Here is a 27,500-nt window from a genome sequence, read left to right on the forward strand (position 1 = left end):
TACAAAAGGCTTCCTATTTTCTGTATCATCTCTGCTTATAACTTCCTAACTATAAAGATGGCCTCTGTTACAGTCTCTCTTATGATTCCATATCAGTGTTCCCCATCTTTACATGTTTTCTTAACATCTCAAGTAATATCCTTTAGAAATTTTAAACCCTGCTCTATGACATCACTTTTCTTCCTAAATATAGATGCCATTAGACTCTCCTCCCAGTCTTTAGGCAGGATTTCCCCTCCCCATATAACTCCTTATAAATCCAGCATCCAAGATACTCCCTTTATGTTCTCTCAATGACTTCAACCGTATGCATTATATTGCCATCTCTATCGATAGACTCCAGATTGCCCCAAATTCTGTCTCTACCTTTTCCTCAAGTTTTAAATCTTATAGATATTTTATTCTGCCTTCTTTGTTCCACCCGTTTCATTCAATAGCTCTACGACTCTTCCAATACCTTTACAAACTTTTCTTCTCTAATCCTTTCTCTTCCTTGTATTGTTTCACTACACCCTGTGTATGCATTACAATCTAGTCCTTTTAACTCACTCTTGCACTTCTCTATCTCACCACTGCTCTTGCTCATATATTTCTTCCTACTAGTCTTTGTTTCCCCTAAACAAACTATATAATTTCACCCAGATATTTTCCACTCTGTTATCCTATCAAATATCCAAGTTCAACCTTTCTAATCGTTTCTTCCTGATAATTCCCCTATATTGTGCACCATTTTCTCCTCTAAGTTCCTAAACGTTAATTCTAGATAACTTCCTCTTCTTAAGTTTTGTACCTTTTATTTGAAAATCCACCAATACCAGTCTTTGTTATATAGCAAATGCTTCCACCAAAATTAATTTACAATTCATCACATCTTTTTTCTGTCAGTTCCTCTAAACAAAATAGAATCTATTTGGTTTTCCACTCCTCCACTTTGCTAAGTTATCATGCACTTATCCATCTTTTGAGACCAGGTGGTCATAAAAGCCAATTCAAAACTGTGAACCATAATTAATATACCCTCCCTATCTTCATTTCTAATTCCAAACAGTCCACTTACCTCCTCATTTCCATCTCTTCCTTATCATTAATAGCTGTTACAATGCTAAGCTTCTCTTCCTTTTACAATGTTGTAGTAGCTGCCTAAAACTCTTGTCGAAACAATTAATATCTCTTGTTCTTGGCAACTCACCTGAGAAGCTTATGCTTAAATTATATTCATCTGATCCTTATTATCATTTGAATCTTCAGAAGCCTATTACTAACTATATTTACTTCTACCACTTTTAACATCAACTCATTCTCTTCCTTCTCGTAACCCCTGTTACTGCTTTTATTCCAATATCCTATCTATCTGGTTCTACTTCTTTTCAATCTAGTCTCCGACACACACATACTTCTCCATCACATACACTCCCTCCTCAATCTTCCCGTTAGAGTAGTAACATTCCAAGTACCTGCTCTGAACTTCCAATATATCACTAGCTTTTGTTTTGCTCCAGTCGTGAACTTTGCGGCACTCCTCGTCCATTCACCATGGCAGCATGGGGATCTTGAGGTTCATCGTTTACAGGGAACACCCTAACAGCATCCATATTTCTAATAACATCAGGCATGCTAACTAATTTGGCTTAGGGTTTTATAACCTTCCAGTCATCAACCAAAGTTATTGGCGGGGGGACTAACCCTAGGATAAATAGTCCAATTTGCAAGACATAATTTCCAAAACTATTGGCAATGTGGTTAGCTTTTTACTAAAAAGCACGACTGCAATGCAACAGCTGTCTTTTTGTCGCTCTCCATGACACGCATGATATACGGTGCTTGTATTCTTACACCCCTACCACAGGGGGAATTAATTGTAAATAGAGAAGAATTTTTTTATCTTTGAAGATGGTCTCCCTATATAGGAGAGATGCTCTAGAATGTAGAGAAACTGAGATGATTTATTCTTTAAAATAAATGCTTCATAAACTATTAATATTTATCCATATTTACTTTATTGTGCGATGAAGAAATTTATAGAAAATTAAAGATTTTTTTTTAACATTAACGAATGGGCCATTTTATCCCAGACTATTTCATTTGGTGAACACACTTCAATTTGAGTGATGTTATTCAACAACATAATGTCTTAAGGTCTTATATCATTCGTGACTAAAGTACAACTTATGACATATATTTCAAACTGTTTATTATTCCCTTTCAGATAACCTTGTACACAAATTATTTTATCCTATATCGTTGATTTGTGTTTGGTTATGCACACAAACACGCACACAGAGACACACAGACACACATACACACATACACACACATACATACACACATACACATATATACATATATATCTCTTGATAGCTCAGTCGATAGAGTCGTGCTGGCATGGTTTCCGTCCCACATGGGGGGAGGTTCGAATCTCTACCCGGCCAGAAGCTGTTACCATAAAATGAATTCCAAGTGGATATATACTCCCAAGATAGAATTCGGTATTAAATGCCTTTCGTGGGTCATATTTACATTGATTAAAATCATATGTGCGTGTGATATATGTTCATATAAAATACCACGTGTAGGAAACTCACGATTCAGCTATCATAGTGGAGATAGGTTTATTTCAAAGTCTATGAACAGATTCCTAAATTCCACAGGAATATGTACGGGGACTTGTCATAAACTTTTTATCTCACTTGATAGCTCAGTCGGTAGAGTCGTGCTGGCATGGTTTCCGGCACACAGGTGGGGGTTCGAATCTCTACCAGGCCAGAAGCTGTTACCATAAAATGAATTCAAAGTGGATATATATTCCCAAGATAGAATTCGGTATTAAATTCCTTTCGTGGGTGATATTTACATTGATTAAAATCACGTGTGTTTGTGATATATGGTCATTTAAAATGCCATGTGTAGCAAACTCATGATTCAGCTATCATAATGGAGATGGGTTCATTTCAAAGTCTATGAACAGATTCCTGAATTCGACAGGAATATGCACGGGGACTTGTCATAAACTTTTATCTCTCTTGATAGCTCAGTCGGTAGAGTCGTGCTGACATGATTTCCGGCCAAGAGGTAGGGGTTCGAATCTCTACCCGGCCAGAAGCTATTACCATAAAAGGAATTCCATGTGGATATATATTCCCAAGATAGAATTCGGTATTAAATGCCTTTTGGGGGTGATATTTACATTGATTAAAATCATATGTGCTTGTGATATAGGTTCATTTAAAATACCACGTGTAGCAAACTCACGATTCAGCTATCATGGTGGAGATGGGTTTATTTCAGTCTATGAACAGATTCCTGAATTCGACAGGAATATGTACGGGGACTTGTCATAAACTTTTATCTCTCTTGATAGCTCAGTCGGTAGAGTCGTGCTGGCATGGATTCCAGCCCACAGGTGGTGGTTCGAATCTCTACCAGGCCAGAAGCTGTTACCATAAAATGAATTCAAAGTGGATATATATTCCCAAGATAGAATTCGGTATTAAATGCCTTTCGTGGGTGATATTTACATTGATTAAAATCACGTGTGCTTGTGATATATGTTCTTTTAAAATACCACGTGTAGCAAACTCTCGATCCAGCTATTATGGTGGAGATGGGTTTATTTCAAAGTCTATGAACAGATTCCTAAATTCGACAGAATTATGTACTGGGACTTGTCATAAACTTTTATCTCTCTTGATAGCACAGTCGGTAGAGCCGTGCTGGCATGGTTTCCGGCCCACAGGTGGAGGTTCGAATCTCTAGCCGGCCAGAAGCTGTTACCTTGAAATGAATTCTAAGTGGATATATATTCCCAAGATAGAATTCGGTATTAAATGCCTTTCGTGGATGATATTTACATTGATTAAAATCACGTGTGCTTGTGATATATGTTCACACACTCACACACACACACAAACATATATATATATATATATATATATATATATATATATATATATATATATATATATATATATATATATATATATATATATATATATATATATATATATATATATAGATAGATAGATAGATAGATAGATAGATAGAGAGATATATAATTAAAAAATGTGTGTGTCTGCATCTGTATATAAGGATACAAACTAAGAAATACTGTGATTTATAAATGAGGTAAGTTGATAACTTACGTGTTGCATCCAGATTTATAGAGGAAACATTAAGATAAAATTATTCCCATCGCTTCAAGTCTATACTTTTCCTCTGATCGAGTTCCATATGATTTACACTTCAGTTCACTTAATCGAATTCATCTTTTCTAACCAAAATACTTTTTGTTTCGAGGGTCAAAATATACTGCGGCAACAAAATTCTATTTCCCAGTTGGTGCTTTTGAACAATGAGATTTCCACAATTTTTTCGTTGTTAACCATTTGAAAAATATTAGGAAATTCGGTTGATTGTCTTTATCTTTTGCTTATAGTTTTTTTTTCTGATTGGATTTTTTTATTGGATTTTATAATATTTTCTTTTTTCGTTTACTAATGCAAGTTTTTGCTTTCTTTATTTCATATTAGATGAGGATCCTATTTTAAAATTTTGACCATTTGCTTTGAGGTAGAAACTCTAAGTGTCCCTGAAGGTTCCTATTCAATTGAATATATGACTCTTGGCATACCAGTTTAAAAGCATTTTTTCTTCGTGTAGGCAAGTGATTAGTAACTTGATATATGAAATGCTAATTTTTCTTGTCATTATCATTCTAATCATGACTCAAATCAAAGTTTAGTTACCAGCTTTAACAAATAATATCATTGTATCCCATTCCATATTTTTCTGTTGTTTGATATCAAATAATAGTTGTGTTTCAAGAATTGGGAATGTGAATAGATTATATGTTTTGCCTCCTCAAATGTGACCTTTTGGAAAAAATAATCTAGGTTACGGAACCATTTAAATATTAAAAAACCTATTTTAGCAAACAATTACTTGAAAACAAAATTTAATAGTGTTTTAAGATATATAATTATGAATAGTAAATCAATCAAAAGCCAATGACTACCCTAAAATCAATATTCAATCAAATTTTGGCATTTAAATAGTCCGGAAAAGTAAGTTAGTATTAAATATACTGAGAATTCTCGTCAGCATATAAGAGGCAAAGAAGTCTCCCGAAGACCTTAGTATACAGATAGCTAGCAAGTCTCTTGAACTCTCCCTTATATACAAAATGGAACAGGGCTCCGGAATTCTTTATACAATACAAAAGGTGACCACGTCTACCAAATTATACTAAGCAAGCAGATATCGAATAGGTCTCGTGAATTCTCCCAAACCTACAAAAAGGCAAACATGTGTCATAAATTCCCAACAGAACAAAAAACAAACATGTCTCACGAACTTTCTTTAGCATAAAAAAGGCAAATAGGTCCCCAAAATTCTCCCTAACAAACAGATTTTGGACAGGTCTCCTGATTTCTCTTTAGCATACAAGGGCGAACAAGTTCCAAAATTCTTTTTACCACAAAAAAAAGGAGAAAAGGGTGTCAGAAAGATCTAAAAAATATATAAACGGCAAGCGGATATAACGAATTCTATATAATATTAGAAAAAGTAATTGAGTCTTCGAAATTCTCCTTAGCATCCAAAGAAAATCAAACAGGCTTCTTGAACTTTCCTAAACATATAAAAGGCGAATATGTCTCACAAATTCTCTTTAGCATATAAGAGGTGAACGGGTCTCCCAAATCCTCTCTAGAATACAAATAGGTGAATGGGTGTCCTCATTTCTCTTCAGCATACAAAAGTAAACCATATCTCTTGAATTATCCCTACCATGCAATAGTAGAAGAGGTTTTCAGGACAGGTATCACAATATTCTTTACAATACAAAAGGAGAACAATTCTTTGAATTCTCGTTAGCATACAGAAGCTGAACAGCTCGTCAGAATTCCCTTTAGCATGAAAATAACGAATAAATCTCCCAAGTTCTTTTTTAACATACAGAAGAACATAAGTTAAACTGAATTCTAACAAACAAAGGAAAAACGGGACTCTTGAAATCTCTTTAGTATCAACACGGCACAAATGTCTCTTTAATTCTCTCTAACATACAATAGACAAATAGATCGCTTGAATTCACCTTAGCATATCAAAGTTGAATAGGTCTCTTGAATTCTCCCAATGATTCAAAAGGCGAACAGATCAACCGCATTCTCTTTAGTATGCAAAAAAGGTGAATAGGTCTTGCATATTCTTTTTAGTATATAAAATGGGAACATTTCTACCGAATTGCTTCTAGGATAAAAAAAAAAAAAAAAGAAAAAAAACAAGTCATTTGAATTCTCTCTAAAATATAAATGTTAAACAGGTTTCTATCACTATCTATAGCATACAAAATGCAATTAGATTTTCCAAATTCTTCTTTACAATACAAAAGATGAATAAGATTCCCTAAATAATGTTAGCATACTAAATGGCTAATAGGTCTCTTGAATTCTCTTTTTCATACAAAAGCGAACATGTCTTCCCAATTCTCTTTATCAGTCAGAAGTCGCCGGAAATAGGTCTTTCAAACTCTCTCCATAACATGCAGGAGGTGACCAGTTTTCCAGAATTTTCTTTAGCATACAAAGGCGAACAAGTCACCTGAATTGTCGTTATCGTACAAAAGGCAAACAGGTGTCTAGAATTCTCTCTAAAATGTAGGAGGAAACTGGGCTCATGAATTCTTGTTACCATACGAAAGTTGAACAGGTCTCTAAAACTCTCCCTAATACAGAAATGGTGCATAGATCTCTGGAATTGTCTTTTGCACACAAAAGGCAAGCAGGTCTCCCACAGTCTCTGCAGCATAGTAAAGGTGAATTGGTCTCTCAAATACTCTTTAGCATACAAAATGCGAAAAGGTCTCCCAAATTCTCTTTAGCATACGAAAGGACAAATATTCAAGCAGATTCTCTTTAGTACAAATAAGCCACAGAGGTCTCAAGAACTTTTTTTTTGCATGCAAAAGGGGACTAAGTCTCCCAAATTCTTTTTACCACATAAATGGTGAACAGGTCTTTTCAAATCTCCTTAACATGCAAAGACGGAAGAGGTCTCCTAAATCTTCTTTAGCATTTGAAACATGAACTGGTCTCATCAATCAGCTTTACCATACAAAAGGCGAACATCTCAATTGAATTATCAATAACAAAGAAAAGACGAAGATGTTTCCTTAATTCATCATAAGGCTAACAGGTCTCGTGAATTCTCTTGAGCATAAAAAGGTAAACCTGTCTCTTGCATTCTAATTGTATTGTAGAAAATAAAATGCTTTCCAGAAATATCTTTACCAAACAAAAGATGAACAAGTTACCTGAATTGTCGTAAGTGTACAGAAGCAAACAGTTCTCTCAAATTCTCCATAACATACAAAAGAGAACAGGGCTCAGAAATACTCGTTAGCATTCAAAAGGTGAACGCATCTCTTAAGTTCTCCCTAATATACAAGAGGCGCACAGGTCTCAGAAATTGGCTTTTACATACAAATGCTAACAGGTCCCCCATATTGTCTTCAGCAAACAAATGGTGATCTGGAATCACAAATTTTCTTTAGTATAGTAAGGGAACAGGTTTCACAATTTCCATTTAACATGCAAAAGAATCCACATCTACCAAATTTACTTGTGTATACTAAAAGCGAACAGGCCACTTGATTTCTCCCGAAACATACAAATGGCAAACAAATCTTCCAAATTCTTTTTAGCATTTAAAGTTAACATGTCTCGAAAATTCTTGTTAGCATACAAAAGGTGATCAGGTCTCCTACTATCGTTTCCAGAGGCCATGTAATAGTGTTTTTCCCAAATATCTAACAAACCGGCGTATGAATTTCCATGAAACTACAGCAATGAATGTTTCAACATTGGCCTAATTTTTGGTGGTACAATGAATTGACAGATGTGCTTAATTAACCCGTTTACTCATAGAAAAAAAGGAACTTCTTCCCTTCCTTCAGAGCGTTTCGAAGAAGTGGTACTTAATCAGGTAACTGTGACGCAGAGCTTCCCCCAACCCTCCTTCGGCGTTTACACCTATGGCTATCCTAGTAACCCCCCCCCCCCCCCGTTCCTTCTTGCCCTCTTTCCTTCATTACCATTGATATTAGGCTACCGAGTAAATCCCTGTTAGGAAATACTGTGTACTGCCCATATAAAATGAGCCGGAAGAGCAATAAAATGTTTTATGGTGGTAGATAATGAATAGATGGTTAACACAAATTACAAACATAATAGAAGAGGTTTATAACAGGGGTGTGGAATTGCACTGAGAGATATTCTACTCGGACTCCTACAAATTGTAGATTTACGACTAAGAAATAAAATAAAATAAAAAAAAATTAAATAAAAACCTTAGTAGAAATAGAAAACAATTTTCTTCCTTGAGAGTGATGATGAGTAAAATGTATAGGTGTCCATTTCTTGTTTTTTTTTTTTTCCCATCCCTCATAAATCTATGGTTTCCAGCAATTGGTGATAACATTATTTTGGAAAAGCAAAGCTAATGAATACTTTGATACGAGTATATCTGCTTGGCATGTAGACAATGTCAATGGATTTCTCAAAGTAAGGTTGATTGGTTCATTAATTGAAGTCTGGTATAATTCCAGTGACAAAGTCGTAATATTTTTCACATACCTTTTAAATAACAAAAATAGGTACTGGTACTTATAACGTAAATAAATATAAAAAACTATAGGTTGAAATATAATAAATCTTATGTATGTATGAACACACACACACACACACACACACATATATATATATATATATATATATATATATATATATATATATATATATATATATATATATATATATATATATATATATATATATATGTATATATATATATATATATATATATATATATATATATATATATATATATATATATATATATATATATATATATATATATATATATAATTTCAAGATTTATCAAATGGCCGATGTCAATGCCTTTATATGAAGCATCTTTTAGAAGTCTACCTTCTAAGCAATTCAAGCTACTCTCTCTGGTGAAATTGATATGATAAATTATATCAAACAATTCTCTCTGTCATTTTCTTCCTGGCAATTAATGTATCGAGTAACCTGTGTTGTATGGAAGAATGAGTCCTACGGCTTAACCTAAAGAAAACTACATTTCTATTGCTTTACCAACACTCGCTTGAAGTGCGAAGTGTAGGGTTAGCATGGCTTCTTTCGTCTCCTGTCATAAGTCTCATTCTTGATCTTCAATGTAAGTGAGTTGGTAAGATATAAAACGTTGGTCTTGTGTTTATGTAAAGTCTAATGTCACAAATCACATTACCAGGTATGCTGAACTTTTACTGACAAAGAATTTCGTATTGCTTGGGGTAGGTCATATGACAATTATCTATGGAGTTAAACAGGCGTTTAACAATTCCTGGGATGGGAGGTACAGGGGAAGAAACGTTATAACAGCGTCACTGAGGGAAGTCATCACTTATGCGAATGTGTGGGTGGCTAAGACTGGCATTAGCCTCATTTTCTTAAGTAAAAAAGTTAATGAAACGTAATTGGCAATGCACATTATTTCCCAAAATTAGGCCATTGTATGAAGCGCTCCCAGCTTTGATATCATGGAAATCCATTAGTTATTTTAGGAGTTATTTAAAAAAAAAAAAAAAAAAAAAAAAAAAAAAAAAAAAAAAAAAAAAAAAAAAAAAAAAAAAAAAAAACCACACACACACGGCCTCTGGAAACGATAGTAGATAGATTTTCCTTCCTACTGTTCCTCCAAAAATGTTCGTAACACATTTCACTCCTGAAAGACTAACTTTTGGAAATCCACAAACAACTCATATCGACCCTGGAGGTAAATTCCATCTGAGATTCAAGCCCCCTAAGTCGGGTTCTACGCATTTAGCCTAAACTTCTATTGCGAGCTTAATAGGTTACAGAGAAATCAACTAAAATTTTCCAGTTTGACGTAAACTCAAGTATAGAGGCATTATGTTCCCCCAACAATCAACCCATTAAAAGAAAAAAAAAAAAAAAAAAAAAAAAAGATAACATATAGACCTGAGTAGTTCCAGTATCGTTTGAGAAAAATTACTTCGCCTTGGCCCTCTCATTTTGATGGTAAATGATTTTACGGATACTATATTTTTCTTCCCTTTCAATTACTTTCTCTCTATTCCTAAGAAAAGTAAACAAGGTGTGATCTATATAAAAATTTCCACGTGACTATGATGTTTTTTTTTATTTGGGGGGGGGGGGGTGGGGTTGTCCGCATGGTGATATATTTTGTTTTAGAGAGCAATATTCTTTTTAGTGTTAAATAATTTTACCTTTGAAATAGATTTACTAAATAATCAAAATGAAGAAACAATATAAAAGTGAAAACGTTTATAGCATAGCATATTTCATATATATTACTCATGACACTTTAATACAAACATTTCTATCGTCTCTCTCATATAAATGACTCAAATGTTAATTAGATTTACCTTCAGGGAAAGTTGCATATGCAATATTTGCGAGCGAGAAAGGATACCTTATACGCATTACCAGCAATGTAGTTGAAATAAGTATGCCTATTCTGCAAAAAATACCCACGTGAGAGCATATAATTTCAATCTGTCATATAAAAATATAAAGTACACAGTGAACATTGAAACGTCAAAGAACTTTAGTCAAATTACTTTGTGGCATCACACACACACACACACACACACACACACACACACACATATATATATATATATATATATATATATATATATATATATATATATATATATATATATATATATATATATATATATATATATATAAATATATATATATATATATATATATATATATATATATATATATATATATATATATATATATATATATATATATATATATATATATATATATATATATATATATATATATATATATATATATATATGTATATATGAGTATTATAATTTCATATACTGTATACATTAACACCGGAAATTTTACGAAGACGTGTGTTTATGGAAAAACATTGCAAATTTTACAATAAAATGGTACGACAAATAACTCTTGGGTGTTTGTTTAATCCAGAATACTTCATTAAGGTCTTTCTTCCACGAAACGAAAGAAAACAAATTGCTTCAAAACCAGGACAGGGATAAATATCTCATTACTATAGCTTAGTGGAAATAGAGAGTTAGAAAAAGAAATCGTAAAGCTAAAAGCGGAATAAGTAATAACTGAATGAGAATGGTGGAGGGGAAGAACGTTGTGAGGGCCAGAGGTAGAAACAACCACAGTAGAGAAGTTGAAAGTATTCATCAAGCTTTATTGTACCCGTAGAGTTACATAAAAGTACAGATTGTAATTACTGGAATTCATGGAAATCCTGGCGTTCCATTCGAAACGTTGCAGTGCCTAATAATTTATCCTTGGAGTAAAAAAAAAATATATATATTTATAGGCTGATGGCATTGACTAATTCATACCCACAAAATATATACATACATACATAAGTAAATATGTATATATATATATATATATATATATATATATATATATATATATATATATATATATATATATATATATATATATATATATATATATATATATATATATATATATATATATATATATATATATATATATATATATATATATATATACATTTTTGGGCTCAAGCCATGGCGTCCTGATGGAAGGTTCCTGTTTGGTAGCTTCCTTGGGTATAAGACTACTAAGATATTCCCAGAGAATTTAACCACAGGTTATCACAGAATTCTAACTTCTGGAGCGAGTATCTCAAAGGTTTCCCTTTAAGACATCGTAATACAACAGGGGACACGCATGTCTGAACGTGCCACATAGCTATCTCCACCCCGAACAGAGTTAATGCTTCGGTGTGTAAGGGCTGAGAATAGCTGGGAGCCGTTCCACAGCTAATCTCACTCGTGGCTACTACTGATACTCGAGACGTAAACAAACGGACGCCATTGCTCTAATGACGTCACGCGCGTCTTTATCCTTTGTTTAGTAGCTGCCCTACTTAGACGGATTTTCCCTTGTGTTAACTTTATCGCTTTGCATCTTCGCTATGTCGTTACCTTCAGCCTCGCCTTCTTCTGGAAAGTTGAGTACAAGGTTCCAGTATTGTTTAATTAAGCTCTGGCCGTAAAGTAAATATTATTTTGCGAAATAATTGATGTTTTGTGGCAGAGCTGTGCCTCTACCGGACCCGCCATTTTATGGCGTCGTTGTTGTTTTGCATGTCTTATTTAGTTAGCCACAACAACGCTTCCGGCTTTATATACTAATCGAATACATTAGTTTATTTAGTCTTCATAGCTAGGAACTTTTATATCGTGTTTAGACGCTTTTATCGGTCATCGATTGACCTTATACCAGTCGGCTACTATAGCCCCCAGGCCAGGAGCCTACATACAAGTGTTCATGCATGATTTATTAGTGATCCTAGACTAAGTTATGAAGATAGTGGCATTATTAATTTACAATACTTTTGACTAGTGATGCAAATGTTTTCGCCTTCAGGGACCATATAGGGGATAGGCTAGTCAGTGATTCTTTCTAGCCTAACCTAACCTTAGGACCCCTATATGCTTCCTTCATCCCCTGCCTTGGCATTCCCTCTATTTAGCCTTGATCCCTTTTCTGAGTAAAGGGATTAATTGTCTAATAGAGTATATATATCGCCTCTCAGTCCTCCCTAAAGGAATGAACCCCCTTTAGGATTGCGTCTGAGAGTGAGGTTAGGCTAGCCTACCTCTATGGCTAGGATAGTCTATGACTTTCCTGCGATAGCGATATGTCTTCTTCCTTACCTAGTTCAGGACTTTTAGCCCTGCTCTAGGTCGGGTTAGGAAGGTTTCTCTGTTCCATGCTGAAACTGTACTCTTGCACCGTTTTAGCCGATCAGCCTGATCTTAGGTTAGGGAGTGTCCTCCCTTCCCTTAGTGGCCGCTCTGGTACAGAAACCCTTCCTGGGAAGACCTCTCTCTTCTCCCTCCCCACCTATCTCTTGTATAGCCTAGCCTATGCTTAGGTTAGTTTATACTCATCTGTCCCCTGTCCTACAAATCCTCCTTAGGGTGGATGAGTAGGGCTACCCGAGCTTCCCTGTGCAGTCCGCTCTGGTACATATACCTTCATAGTGTCCTATAAGGTTAGTTACTAGTGTAGTTCTGCATAGGGGAGTCTCCCCCCCCCCCTCTTGGGTGTTCCCTAGCCCTCCCTTGGGCTACCTGCTCCCGGTCCCTAGTGACCCCTGCTTATGGATGTTAGAGCCTGTCTCTATCATGGGTACACCCTCTCAGGGAGGGGGAGGGATGTCTGGAACCCTGACGGTACTTCCTGCATTCCTTCCCCCCTCCCCCTGTCTCTCTATCTATCCGGGTGCCGGTCTCTTGCCGCCTCTACTGTCGGCAATACCTGCCTCCCTCTTGGTGACTTCCCTACCCTTGCCGCCAGCCCCCCGTGTACCGAGGGACTGCCGGCTGCCGCCGGCTACTACCGGCGGCTCTCCTACTCCTATCTAATCGTCCGCTTGCCGGTCGATCACCGGAGTGCCGGCATATACTGCCGGCAACCCGATACTACCTGTACCATCCTTATCCCAGTCACCAACCTGGCATCCTCCGGCTGCCGGAGCCGCCGCTCCTTGCCGGCGTGCCGCCGTTGTGCCGGCGGCCGCCATCCTGGTATCTAACTGACTTTTGAAAATTGTCTGTTCTAATGCCAGAATCTATGCTGGAGCGAGCTCCGGCATGCCGGCGGCTTGCCGGATGCCCCGGAGGCGTCAAGAATACTTGCACCCCCTCACTGTAGCTATCATAAGACTAAGATAGCCCTACATAGCAAATAGATAAGCTGCTTTGCTTTTAAGATCAGTACCTAGTACTGCTTTATTAGTGATCATGCTGTCTCTTTGCATTCTTCTAATTCCAGCATGCTATGTGCATCTTAGCACGGCTGGTTGCCAGAAGCAGTTACCTTTATGAGGCCTTCTGGCTCTTAACTGGGAACCGAATGAATTCGATCCCAACCTTGTCCTTGGCTTTCCATGGAGTTCCAATATAATGGGAATCCTAGGAAACTATATCCAATGATCTCGGTCATTTGGATTATCCCAGGACCAAGCTTATGGTAACCAGCCGGGCGAGATGCATGGAGCGTGTTCTCCTTTACTGTTTTCATTCTCTATGCATCACACCTTCTTTAAGTTAAAATTAATGATTAATATTAACTTAATTTAAGAGCCATTCCTATGACTCCCCCATACTCATTTTCTCTTTCTTCCACAGGAGGAGCAGATGAAGTGTGACTTCGCCTTCTGCGCTGTGAAACGCCCGCAGTTTTACGGGCATACGGCTTGTAGGACTCACGCCCCTTGTGCAGACAAGAAAGGGGATTTGAAGTTCTGGAATCCACTGGATTGTACGGTCTGCCAGGCCCACCTAGTTGAGGCCTTCCATAACCCTCCCTCAGCGGAGGTTAGAGACATTTCTCGTGAAAAGCTGCGCAAGTGGGTGCGTGGCTTTCAGAAAAATGCTACCGGACCGTACCTGGCCACCGAAGAACTGAGGTCCCTGTTGTTCCCTAAGGCCTCCCCTGACTCAGTGGTTCCGAAAGACGCAATCCCCACTGTCCAAATTACGGTGGAACCTGATGTGGTCATGGCTCAGTCCATGCATGAGTGTCGTTTAGATTCCGAGGATGATGAGCAGATCTCTGACGTCTCGGAAGACACGGAGAAGACGCTTATGGCTCAAGGAGCCGAAGAGGACGAAGACAAGGTGGAATACACCGAGTCGGAGCTTGGAGCTCCTCCCTCATCCATCCCTCCGCCTACTCCTACACCGACGGATGTGTCCATTCCGTCTACCTCCTCGACCCCGGATCCCTCTTCGTCTACCCAAGAACTGATCCGGCTGATTAGAGCTGTCATGGACGACAGACTGAAGGAGAACCAGGAGTCCATCAGGTCAATGATTGGATCCAGAGAACCGAAGAAGATTTCGGTTAAGGATCTCCCAGCTTGCTCTCATGCCAACCCGTGGAGGTATGCAGAGCATATGGTTATTGCGACCGGCAGGATCTTTGTTAGTGACAAGATTGGCACGGTCCCGTTGGAAGACGTGGAGTTCTTCCCAAGCTTCGAGGCCTACCCGGACTGTTACGTCCGGCTTCGTTCCGAACCTGCCTCGAAGGAGGAGACCGAACCTAAAGAAGAGATAGTGTTCGATCTCGCAAAGGCCCAGGCTATGCTAGCCTCCGCATTTAAGAGCAGGGGCTTTACCTGCTCTAAGCTTCCTGCCTTGAGCAAGAAGCATCCTACATATGTCGCACCTGACACTGCGGTTCTTCCTTTCTTGGAAAAGGCCTTAGCCGCATGCCTTAAAGCGGCGGAAGAAGGAAAACCCTGCCCTGCACTGGAGGAGTGCAGACCCTTCTCCATCGTGACACCCCCTGACACTAGACAATGGAAAGATGTTCAACATACTTTCGTCGTGGGTAGGCTCGATCCTGACGTCGCCGGACGTCAGTTTAATGAGGACCTCCCTAAGCTCAATGATCACCTCCTTCGCCGGGAACAAGACACGAAGGAGAGGCTTGCGGCATCTCTTTCTCATCAAGTCCAACTTGAAGTTATGGCCTGTGACACAAGAGTACCTGATCACTACATGGTACTAGCCAAATCCCACTTACTTACAGTAATGAAGGACTTGTACCATTTCATAAAGGCTCGTAGAGCCTGTCGTGAATTCGTGTTTGTCGGTGCCACCGTGAAACACGAACCCCGGAGGCTGATTTCCTCCAACATCTGGGGAAAGCACCTGTTTCCTTCTGACCTTGTCAAGGAAATAACTGACAGAGCCGCCACGGAGAATAGGAACCTTCTCCACAAGTGGGGCATGTCCAGAAAAAGGAAACCCTCTCAGGACGATGGACCTCAGCCTAAGAGGAAACCACAGAAGCCAAAACCCCAGCAACGTCAACAACGACGTCAGTTTCCGGGACCCGCTACCTCCCAAGTGGTTGCCCAACCACAGCAGACCTTTCAATTGGTCCCCCAACCGGTGTTGTCACAGTCACCGGTCTTCACCCCTGCCTTTGAGCAACCATCCACTACCTTTCATGCCAAAGGTAGAGGCTCGTCCAGGGGTGCAAGCAGAGACGCATCTCGTCGTCCCTCCAGAGGTAGAGGAGGAAAGGGAGCTAGCGGCCGAGGCAACAAGTCCTCGGGACACCAGAAGCAATGAAGTGCTTCCGGTGGGAGGAAGACTCCGCCAATTCCAGGATCGTTGGACCTTCGATCCCTGGGCACACAGCATCATCAAGAACGGTCTAGGCTGGAGTTGGGTGCAACCACCCCCAATCTTCCAGCGGTTCTTCCAACAATCGACCCCCATTCTGGAAGAATATGTTCTAGACCTCTTGAACAAGAAGGTGATAAGGAAGGTAAAGTCCACCAGGTTCCAAGGGAGACTGTTTTGCGTTCCCAAGAAGGACTCAGACAAGCTCAGAGTCATTCTGGACTTATCCCCCCTCAACAAGTTCATAGAGAACAACAAATTCAAGATGCTGACGCTTCAACAAATAAGGACCCTTCTGCCTCAAGGTTCCTACACGGTCTCTATAGACCTGGCGGATGCCTACTGGCACATTCCAATGAACCATCACGCTTCCTCCTACCTAGGATTTCGACTCCAAAGGAAAAGCTACGCCTTCCGGGCCATGCCATTCGGCCTCAATGTGGCCCCTCGGATCTTCACAAAGCTGGCGGATGCCATAGTACAACAGCTCCGCCTAAGAAACGTCCAGGTGATGGCCTACCTCGACGACTGGCTAGTCTGGGCTCCATCGCCCGAAGAGTGTGCAAAGTCTTGCAACGAAGTTACCCAGTACCTAGAACACCTGGGATTCAAGATCAACGAGAAGAAATCTCGCCTCTCTCCAGCTCAGAAGTTTCAGTGGTTGGGAATCCACTGGAATCTTCAGTCACACCGCCTTTCCATCCCCCAGAAGAAAAGGAAGGAAATAGCAGGGTCTGTCAAGCGACTACTGAAATCCAAACGCATTTCAAGACGACAGCAGGAACGAGTTCTAGGCTCTCTACAATTCGCCTCAGTGACAAACCCAGTGCTTCGCGCACAGCTAAAGGATGCCGCGGGAGTCTGGAGACGATCGGCATCCATCGCTCGAAGAGACCTCAAGAGACGGCTTCCAAACAGACTTCGACGCCTCCTAAAGCCGTGGTCGGAAGCAAAGGCCCTGAAAAGGTCCATTCCTCTCCAACACCCCCCTCCATCACTCAACATCCACACGGATGCCTCACTGGAAGGCTGGGGAGGTCACTCCCACCTGAAACAAGCTCAAGGGACCTGGTCTCCACTATTCAAGACGTTCCACATAAACATCTTGGAGGCCATGGCGGTCCTTCTTACTCTGAAGAAGTTATCCCCGCCGCCCTCGATCCACATCCGTCTAACCCTAGACAACTCGGTGGTAGTTCGTTGTCTCAATCGCCAGGGCTCCAGATCGCCCCAGATAAATCAGGTGCTTCTCCCAATCTTCCGTCTGGCGGAGAAGAAGAAGTGGCACCTGTCTGCAGTTCACCTACAAGGATTCCGCAACGTGACAGCGGATGCTCTATCTCGGACAAACCCGATAGAGTCGGAATGGTCTCTAGACGCAAGATCATTCTCCTTCATCTCCCATCAAGTCCCAGAACTTCAGATAGATCTCTTTGCAACGAGCGACAACAATCAACTTCCTCTGTACGTAGCCCCGTACGAGGACCCCAAAGCAGAAGCGGTGGACGCCATGTCACTGGACTGGAACAGATGGTCCAAGATATACCTGTTCCCTCCCACCAACCTTCTGTTGAAAGTCCTCTCCAAACTGAGAACCTTCAAAGGGACAGCGGCCCTAGTGGCTCCCAAGTGGCCCCGGAGCAACTGGTACCCCCTGGTCCTGGAGCTGCAGCCAAAGCTGATCCCTCTCCCGGGCCCAGTTCTCTCTCAACAAGTACAGAAGTCGACTGTCTTCGCTTCATCATCGAAAATCAAGGACCTTCATCTCATGATTTTCTCTCCCTTGCCGCAAAGAAGAGGTTTGGGATCTCGAAGAAAAGTCTAGACTTCCTAGAGGAATACAAGACCGAATCCACGAGACGGCAATATGAATCATCCTGGAGGAAATGGGTCTCCTTTGTTAAAGCAAAAAATCCTAAAGAAATCACCATTGATTTCTGTATGTCCTTCTTCATTCACCTTCATGGACAAGGATTAGCAGCCAATACGATTTCAACCTGCAAATCGGCTTTGACTAGACCAATTCTATATGCTTTCCAAATTGATCTGTCCAACGACATCTTTAACAAATTACCAAAAGCATGTGCTCGCCTACGCCCCGCACCCCCTCCGAAACCGATCTCCTGGTCACTAGACAAGGTGCTCCATTTCGCCTCCAACTTGGACAACGATTCATGCCCCCTCAAGGATCTGACTCAGAAAGTTATATTTTTATTTGCTCTCGCCTCGGGAGCTCGAGTCAGCGAAATAGTGGCATTATCAAGAGAAGAGGGACACATCCTGTTTGCTGATTCAGGAGAAGTGACCCTCTCCCCTGATCCGACGTTTCTCGCCAAAAACGAATTACCCACCAAAAGATGGGGCCCTTGGAGAATATGCCCCCTGAAGGAGGATGTCTCTCTATGTCCAGTAGAGAGTCTCAAGGTCTATCTTCGCAGAACTTCGAACTTTGGTGGAGGCCAACTCTTCAAAGGAGAAACATCGGGCAGCGACCTGTCACTGAAACAATTAAGAGCGAAAATCACCTACTTCATTCGCAGAGCGGATCCGAACAGTACACCCGCTGGTCATGATCCTAGAAAAGTGGCATCTTCTCTGAACTTCTTTCAGAGCATGGACTTTGAGAGCCTTAAAAACTTTACGGGCTGGAAGTCCTCGCGAGTTTTCTTTAAACATTATGCGAAACAAGTGCACGAAATCAAACATTTTGTGGTAGCCGCAGGTAGTGTTATGAAACCTGCACCTAACTCTGCGTAGAACAGTGAGTTACTTGGGACTCTAACTCTTCGGGTGCCTATGTTGACCCTCGTGTGATTCATAGTGATGTCTAAAAACACTTAGTGCTTTTATAACTGTTCTTATCCCAGGTGAAATGTCATAGTGTCACACAAGTGCCGCATGCCTTGAGCATGATGTGTTGTTTAAAGACTTGCGTTCCTCGAGAACGAGTACCTACTAATCCTGAAATTCCTTTTCAGATTCAAGAGCAAGCCTTTATTTCTATGTACATTATTATTACTGTAAATGAACTTTACTTTTGCTGTAAATTATTTAATTTCTGCATTGTGAAATAAAATTTCTATTTTATTACTTATGCGTCTCTTTCAGCTCCTACTTACTATGAAATACATACTGTCATAGTTTTATTTATTCCTCCTTTCTTATGGTCATGAAGAATTTAAGATGTCTAATCCTAAATTATATTCACCTTGTCTCAGTAAGGTTCCTACACGAATACTTACTTCTGATAATCAGGAGATGAACTCTATACACAGTGCCCAACCACCACTGGTCTACTTCAGAATGTTCCTATACAAATATCAAACATTCTGCTTCATCTCTAAGTTCTTAAAAGTTCTTCTGTCAAGATGAATAGCCCTTCAATACCACTTTGACGTCGGCATAGCCCATGGGAACTTCCTACCAATGGGGGGCAGGATACTTCGTTCCTATGGTTCTTACCTAAGATTACTTTGCTGTTTTGTCAATGCCTAGGCACTTAACTCTGGGGGAAAATCTACCACGATACATTGATTCTCTGGTACTCTTCCATCAGGACGCCATGGCTTGAGCCCAAAAAACGGATTTTGAGCGAAGCGAAAAATCTATTTTTGGGTGAGATAGCCATGGCGTCCTGATGGACCCTCCCTACTACTTCGTTCAGTTTGTTCCCACCCTACACAATTGTATCATGGTGATGGGCAGCAACTGGCGCCAGGATAAAGACGCGCGTGACGTCATTAGAGCAATGGCGTCCGTTTGTTTACGTCTCGAGTATCAGTAGTAGCCACGAGTGAGATTAGCTGTGGAACGGCTCCCAGCTATTCTCAGCCCTTACACACCGAAGCATTAACTCTGTTCGGGGTGGAGATAGCTATGTGGCACGTTCAGACATGCGTGTCCCCTGTTGTATTACGATGTCTTAAAGGGAAACCTTTGAGATACTCGCTCCAGAAGTTAGAATTCTGTGATAACCTGTGGTTAAATTCTCTGGGAATATCTTAGTAGTCTTATACCCAAGGAAGCTACCAAACAGGAACCTTCCATCAGGACGCCATGGCTATCTCACCCAAAAATAGATTTTTCGCTTCGCTCAAAATCCGTATATATATATATATATATATATATATATATATATATATATATATATATATATATATATATATATATATATATATATATATATATATATATATATATTTGGGCTCAAGCCATGTCGTCCTGATGGAAGTTCCTATAGGGTAGCTTCCTAAGGTATATTACAACTACGGCGATATTCCCAGAGAATTTACCTTAAGGTACCAGAATTCTAACTCCTGGAGCGAGTATCCCTCGTGAAAGGGATATCGCGACATATCAGAGGACGTATTCTAGACACGTCACATGGCAATCTACAACCTGGACAGAGATTTCGTCTCGTAGGAGGTGATTGACGAGATACGAATTCGGGAAAGAAAAAGGGGAGCCGCTCCCAAGGCTTCCCTATCCCCCGATTCGTATGCGTGCCTGGCGCCAATCCTGGCGCCATCTGTATTCCTTTTTGCGTAGCTTAACAACTCGGTGTTTTTTCCTGTTTTTCTCACAAATCTTGGATTTATTCGGCTTTTCATGGCTTCTCCGTCTTCGTTGGCCTCTGATAAGTTGAGTATAGTGTCTGTTATGTATAAATGTAGGCTCTTGGTAAAATTTTGAGTGATTAATAGGATTAATCTTTGATACAAGAGCCGTAGCCTACCAGAGGTGTCCTGGAGACTGTCGCTCGCTAGGTATAAATTAGTTAGTCAGAGCGACATTCCTGGTTGTTTTGCTTTAATAAATTTTAGCTATTTAGCTTTACATAGGATTTCCTTTCGTGCTTAGTATTATTTGGCGAAGTATTCGCCATTCTGGCCTACGCTAGGCCATGTAGCCTAGTCGTTTGGTCCTAGTACTTCATGCATGATTTTGATTTTTCCGAGTGTAATTAAAATTTTATTGAAGCTTTAGGCTATATTTTATACATTTTAGACTGTGTGGAATATTTCCAAGATTGTATACGTGTGAGTTTCGGTGAATTAGGTAATTGATTCTCTTGGTGCCTAGGCTAATTGCTTTTGGAGCCTTAGTATACTTTATCATACTCCCCGGTTGCTTTCTTTTCTTCGGAGAAGGTATGCAATCCCTTTCCCTCTGTTTAAGCCTTGGGCTTATCCCTAAGTGGTTTTTTCCGAATTTATTTTCGATAAAACTATACTAGGGTGTTACTGTACCTTCCTGTTCCTGTAGTTATGGTTCAAGAGGGACAGAACAACAGAGTTTTTTAGTCTGAGTCTGTGTTGTCTGGCTTGGGGCAGAGTCCCCCTCGCTGACCTAACACATACAAAGGGAGCTTAGCTCCCTTAGGTCACTACCGAAGGTTTCTGTAGTTATGATTCCTTCTCTTGTGATCGACCAGACTAAGTCCTGTTGCTGTTCTCGGGGGAGGATAAGTTCTTCCCTTGGGAGTAGCAACGCCTTCCTTGCTTTGGTGCTCTGGAAACTGGCAAGTATTGCTGGCCTTTCCCCTTAGATCTCCCTTAGGCTAAGATAAGTTTCTTGGCTGCGGGTGATCTGTCACTAAAGCAAGGTTGGCAGGACCCTCTTGTCCCTTCCCCCTCTATCTCCGTAATGGCCTAGCCATTACTGTACTGTACCTTGCCGGCTGGCAGAGCTGGCCGGCAGGGGTCTTACTGTACTGTACGTCGTTCTACTTCTGGACCTAGTATAGGTTGGGATGTGGAATTGACTCAGCCCATTGCCGGCCGGCAGAGCTGCTGGCCGGCAAGGGTCTTATGTTTTCGAGTGGTGCCCGGACCTCTCTTGGTCCCTCATCCAAGCATGCCGGCAGAGCCAGACGGCATTGGTCAAGGAAGCCTGAATTAGTTTCTCCCCTTCCTTATATGCACTCTTTCGGTTGCCGGGCTTGGGGGTTGTGTACACTTTTATCCCGGCATCCATTCTATTTTCTTCTAGTGCTGTACCTGTCCCGGCTGCCGGCCTATGAGGCCGGCAGCCGGGCAGGTGTAGTCTTCTGGTTCTTTTGCTGCCGGCTGGCATTGGTCTTGTACCTTTGCCGGCCGGCTTATGTCAGTCCTTGTCTGCCGGTCACCAAGAGTGTGGCCGGCAGCTGGGTACTACCTTGTGTAGTTGCTGGCCGGCAGCCATTGCCGGCCAACACTGGCTGTTACCGGCCGGCAGTTGCTGCCGACCGGCACAGGCATTTGAACCAGAGTGCTGCCGCCCTATAGCTGTTAAGTAGTATACTTTAAAGCTAGTTGTGGTGTGTGCCGGCCGGCAAAGGCAGGCCGGCACACATCCTCCTATACTGTACTAGTATTCTTCTGTATAGCATATACAGTAAGAAGAAAACTATAGTAAAGGTTTAGGTACAGCACTGTATCTTCTAACACTATTGTGTTTTCTTGCACAGCCCTTTGCTGTTGCCCTCAGATAGGAAGCTGAGTTCTTCCCTGTCTAGTTCTTCCCTGTCTATTATCCAGGATTTTAAAATCATTGCTTAGGTGTGAGCTCCACCTGTTTCCTCTGGAAACCTTGCATTGGTTACTCTAGAAGAGATAAACCATTTTGATTTTATTATCTGGAAGGCTGCAACAATGGGTTGTGAGGGAAACACAAGTGTGTGTCTTTCCTTTATGAATTGTTATGCTATACTATGCATATCCAGTGATACATTGTTCACTTGATACTCATGGAAATTTCTTCTCTTTACAGGAGGACCCTCCGAAGTGCGGAAATGTTTTCTGCAATGTCCGCAGCAAGAACCTCTGCGGACATGAGTGTTGTAGGAGACACGCAGCATGCGCTGTCTCCAAGGATGATCTCCAGTATTGGGACCCTCAGGTATGTACTGTATGCACTAACCTGATTACTGAGGCTTTTGATTCCCCTAGAACGGCGGAATCAAGGGATATAGCAAGGGAAAAGCTTCGTACTTGGGTAAGGGGCTTCAAGAAGAACACTTATCTTCCAAGTGAGAAGATGAGGGCGTATCTTTTTCCTAAGGCATCAGCTGAGGCAGTGATTCCCCAGCCTCAAGAGGAGATCCCTCAAGATCAAGTACAGGTGGACGTGGAAGTCGCAGTCGCGATGCAAGACATCCAGTTGGATGACAGGATGTCTGACCTGGACGAACGTTTGGAAGAAGACCTCCTGGCAGAAGGTCAGGATCAAGTTCAAACCCTGGATGTCGTAGAGGATGAGGTCGATGAGGTGTCGGCTACTCCGGTTCAGATGCAGGAGCCTATCCCCTCAACATCGGCTGGTCTCCCAGTAGAACTGGGACAGGCCCTCTCTTCGATTGTTGGAATGATCCAACAAATGCAGAAAGAGAATCAGGAGAAAGCGGCTGCTATGGAACTGCGTATGCAGTCCCTGGCAGAATCACATGGGCCCCGGAAAAAGCTCAATGTGAAAGACCTTCCCATATGCTCAGATGCTAACCCATGGAGGTATGCTGAGCACATGCCGATGACGACTGGAAAGATCGTCATCTCGGATAAGCTGGGTTCAGTTCCCCTAGAGGAGGTAGAATTCTGGCCCAGCAAGGCATCATATCCGGACTGCTATGTCCGGCTGAGAAAAGAACCAGCTTCAAGGGAGGAGACAGAGCAGAAGGAGGTCATTGTTATGGACCACGCTAAGGCTCAAGCCCTACTTTCATCCTCGATGAAAGAGAGGGGCTTCTCTAACTCGAAGGTAGCTGCATTGAGCAAGAAGCTCCCTTCTTTTGTGTCCTCTCCTGATAGAGCCTTCCCCTTTTTACAGAAAGGGTTTGCGGCTGTCCTAAAGGCAGTCGAGGCCGGCAAGCCTTGCCCCTCCCTGGAGGAGTGTAAACCCTTGTCGCTGGCCCTGCCTATGGACCACAAAGACTGGAAGGATGTCCATCTGACATTCTCAGTGGGAAAGTTGGAGGCTGATATTGCCGGACGGCAATTCGGCGAGGACCTCCCCAAGCTGTCCGAATCTCTTTTACGAAGAGAGTTCGAGACAAAAGAAAGACTGGCTGCCTCAATGTCTCATCAGACTACTATTGAGACGATGGCAAGTGACCCCAAGGTCCATGAAATGTTCATGGTAGTGGCTAAGTCTCACCTAGCCACAGTGACGAAGGACCTTTATGGCTTCGTCAAGGCAAGGATAGCTTGCAGGGAGTTCGTGTTCACCGGGGCTTCGGTGAAACACGAGCCAAGGAAGTTAATCTCCTCCAACATTTGGGGAAAAGACCTTTTCCCTACCGATGTGGTCAAAGAGGTTGTTGATAAGGCCGCCGTGGAGAATAGAAACCTTCTCCAGAAGTGGGGCCTGGCTATCAAAAGAAAATCTTCCCCGGATGAGGGTCCTCAACCAAAGAGGAAGAATATGAGGACTAGGCTACCGTCTCGGCCAGCCAAGCCTTATAGACAGCAACAGCAACTGCGATTGCCATTGCCTCCAGTGCCCCAGATGGTGGCACAAACCCCGACTACTTTTCAGTGGGTACCCCAGCCTGTGCCAGGTCAGTCAACCACATTCACCCCAACGTTCGAAGGACAGTCTTCTTCCTTTCGTGCAAAACCTAGAGGAGCAGCCAGAGGCTCGTCTAGGCGCCCCTCAAGGGGAAGGGGATTCAGAGGTGGTCGTGGTCAGGGAGGCAAGACCTCAGGACGGCAGTCCAAGTGAAACGATACCGGTAGGAGGGAGACCGATGAAATTTTGGGATCGCTGGACCTTCGATCCTTGGGCCTAAAGCCTACTCAAGAATGGACTGGGCTGGAGCTGGTACAGCACTCCACCCCCGTGCCTTCGGTTTTTCCAACACTCCACCCCCGTTTTGGAGGAGTACGTTCAAGAACTGTTGGAGAAAAAGGTGATCCGAAAGGTGAAGTCCATCAAATTCCAAGGGAGGCTGTTTTGTGTTCCCAAGAAAGACTCGGAAAAGCTCAGAGTCATTCTGGACTTGTCGCCACTCAACAAGTTCATAGTGAATTGCAAATTCAAGATGCTAACACTGCAACACATAAGGACCTTACTGCCCAAGAGGGCATATTCAGTCTCTATAGACTTGTCAGACGCCTATTGGCACATTCCAATCAGCCGTCGACTCTCCCCCTACCTAGGGTTCAGGCTACAACGGAGACTGTACGCCTTCAGAGCCATGCCATTCGGGCTAAACATAGCCCCAAGGATTTTCACGAAGCTTGCGAGTGCAGCTCTCAAACAATTACGCCTAAAGGGAATTCAGGTAGTAGCCTACCTGGACGACTGGCTGGTGTGGGCAGCATCCGAGACCGAATGCTTGCAAGCTTCCAGTCAGGTGATCCAGTTCCTAGAGTACCTAGGCTTCAAGATCAACAGAAAAAAGTCTAGAATTTCTCCATCCCAAAAGTTCCAGTGGCTGGGAATCCACTGGGACCTTTTGTCACACAGTTTCTCCATCCCGACGAAGAAAAGGAAGGCGATAGCGGGCTCTGTCAAGAGACTTCTAGATTCCGAAAGGATGTCAAGACGCGAACAGGAGAGGGTGGGTACTAGGCTCTCTCCAGTTTGATTCAGTGACAGACCCAGTGCTAAGAGCACAGCTAAAGGATGCAACCGGAGTTTGGAGAAGGTATGCATCAAACGCGCGAAGAGACCTGAGAAGACCAGTGCCGCCTCGGCTACGTACTCTTCTCAGACCTTGGTCCCAAGCCAGACATCTAAAGTAGTCGGTTCTTCTTCAGCCACCTCCCCCGTCGATGACGATTCACTCAGACGCCTCAAAGGAGGGATGGGGAGGTCACTCTCATCGGAAAAAAGTCCAGGGGACTTGGTCCAAGCTATTCAGGACCTTTCATATAAACTTTCTAGAAGCTATGGCAGTGCTCCTTACCTTAAGGCTCCGGGTTGAGAGGGTGCTAATTGTAAAAAATATTTGCCAAAAATACACTAATCAAGACAGGCTAATGAAATTTTGAGGCATTATTAGCACTATAATAAGGCATATCCTCTGTAAGTTTTATCATCCTACAGGGAAAATAAAGGATTTTATGAATAAAAATGTGAAAATTGGAGCTAGCGACTTAAAGTTGTTTGGTGACCAGTGAGAAACTAATGTCTTGAATTGAAATTCGCTCTGTAATTATGTTTGTTTATCCATATGGAACAAGCAGACCAAGTTTTATCAAAATCGAACAGTAAATAAGCACACAGAAAGAAAAAAACGAGGAGGTTAGGTTAGGTTAGGTAGTGATGGTGATGGAGGGATACCTAGAAATAAATATTCACCAAAAATTAAAATTTCGATTTAGGGAAAAAACCTTCTGTGTTTTTCTAGGTATTATGTCACTTAATGGCCTAAAACATCTAAATATTATATTACTTAAGGCATAAGAGCAGGACAAGCAAAGAAATATTTCTCGTTTTTTCTTTTTCGGGAGAGGGGTGTATTTCTTTGCTTGTCCTGCTCTTATGCCTTAAGTAATATAATATTTAGATGTTTTAGGCCATTAAGTGACATAATACCTAGAAAAACACAGAAGGTTTTTTCCCTAAATCGAAATTTTAATTTTTGGTGAATATTTATTTCTAGGTATCCCTCCATCACCATCACTACCTAACCTAACCTAACCTCCTCGTTTTTTTCTTTCTGTGTGCTTATTTACTGTTCGATTTTGATAAAACTTGGTCTGCTTGTTCCATATGGATAAACAAACATAATTACAGAGCGAATTTCAATTCAAGACATTAGTTTCTCACTGGTCACCAAACAACTTTAGTCGCTAGCTCCAATTTTCACATTTTTATTCATAAAATCCTTTATTTTCCCTGTAGGATGATAAAACTTACAGAGGATATGCCTTATTATAGTGCTAAAAATGCCTCAAAATTTCATTAGCCTGTCTTGATTAGTGTATTTTTGGCAAATATTTTTACAATTAGCACCCTCTCACCCGGAGCCTACCCTTAAAGAAAGTCTCCCCGCGTCACTCGATCCACATAAGATTGGTGATGGACAGCGAGGTGGTTGTGAGATGCTTGAATCGACAAGGGTCGAGGTCACCACCTCTCAACCAAGTGATGTTAGCCATTTTCCGATTGGCTGAAAAGAAGAAGTGGTACCTGTCGGCAGTTCACCTTCAAGGAGTCCGCAATGTGACAGCGGACGCTCTATCCAGGTTCACACCGATAGAGTTGGAAT

Source organism: Palaemon carinicauda, chromosome 30 (assembly GCF_036898095.1).
Source record: "Palaemon carinicauda isolate YSFRI2023 chromosome 30, ASM3689809v2, whole genome shotgun sequence".
Lineage (NCBI taxonomy): Eukaryota > Metazoa > Arthropoda > Malacostraca > Decapoda > Palaemonidae > Palaemon > Palaemon carinicauda.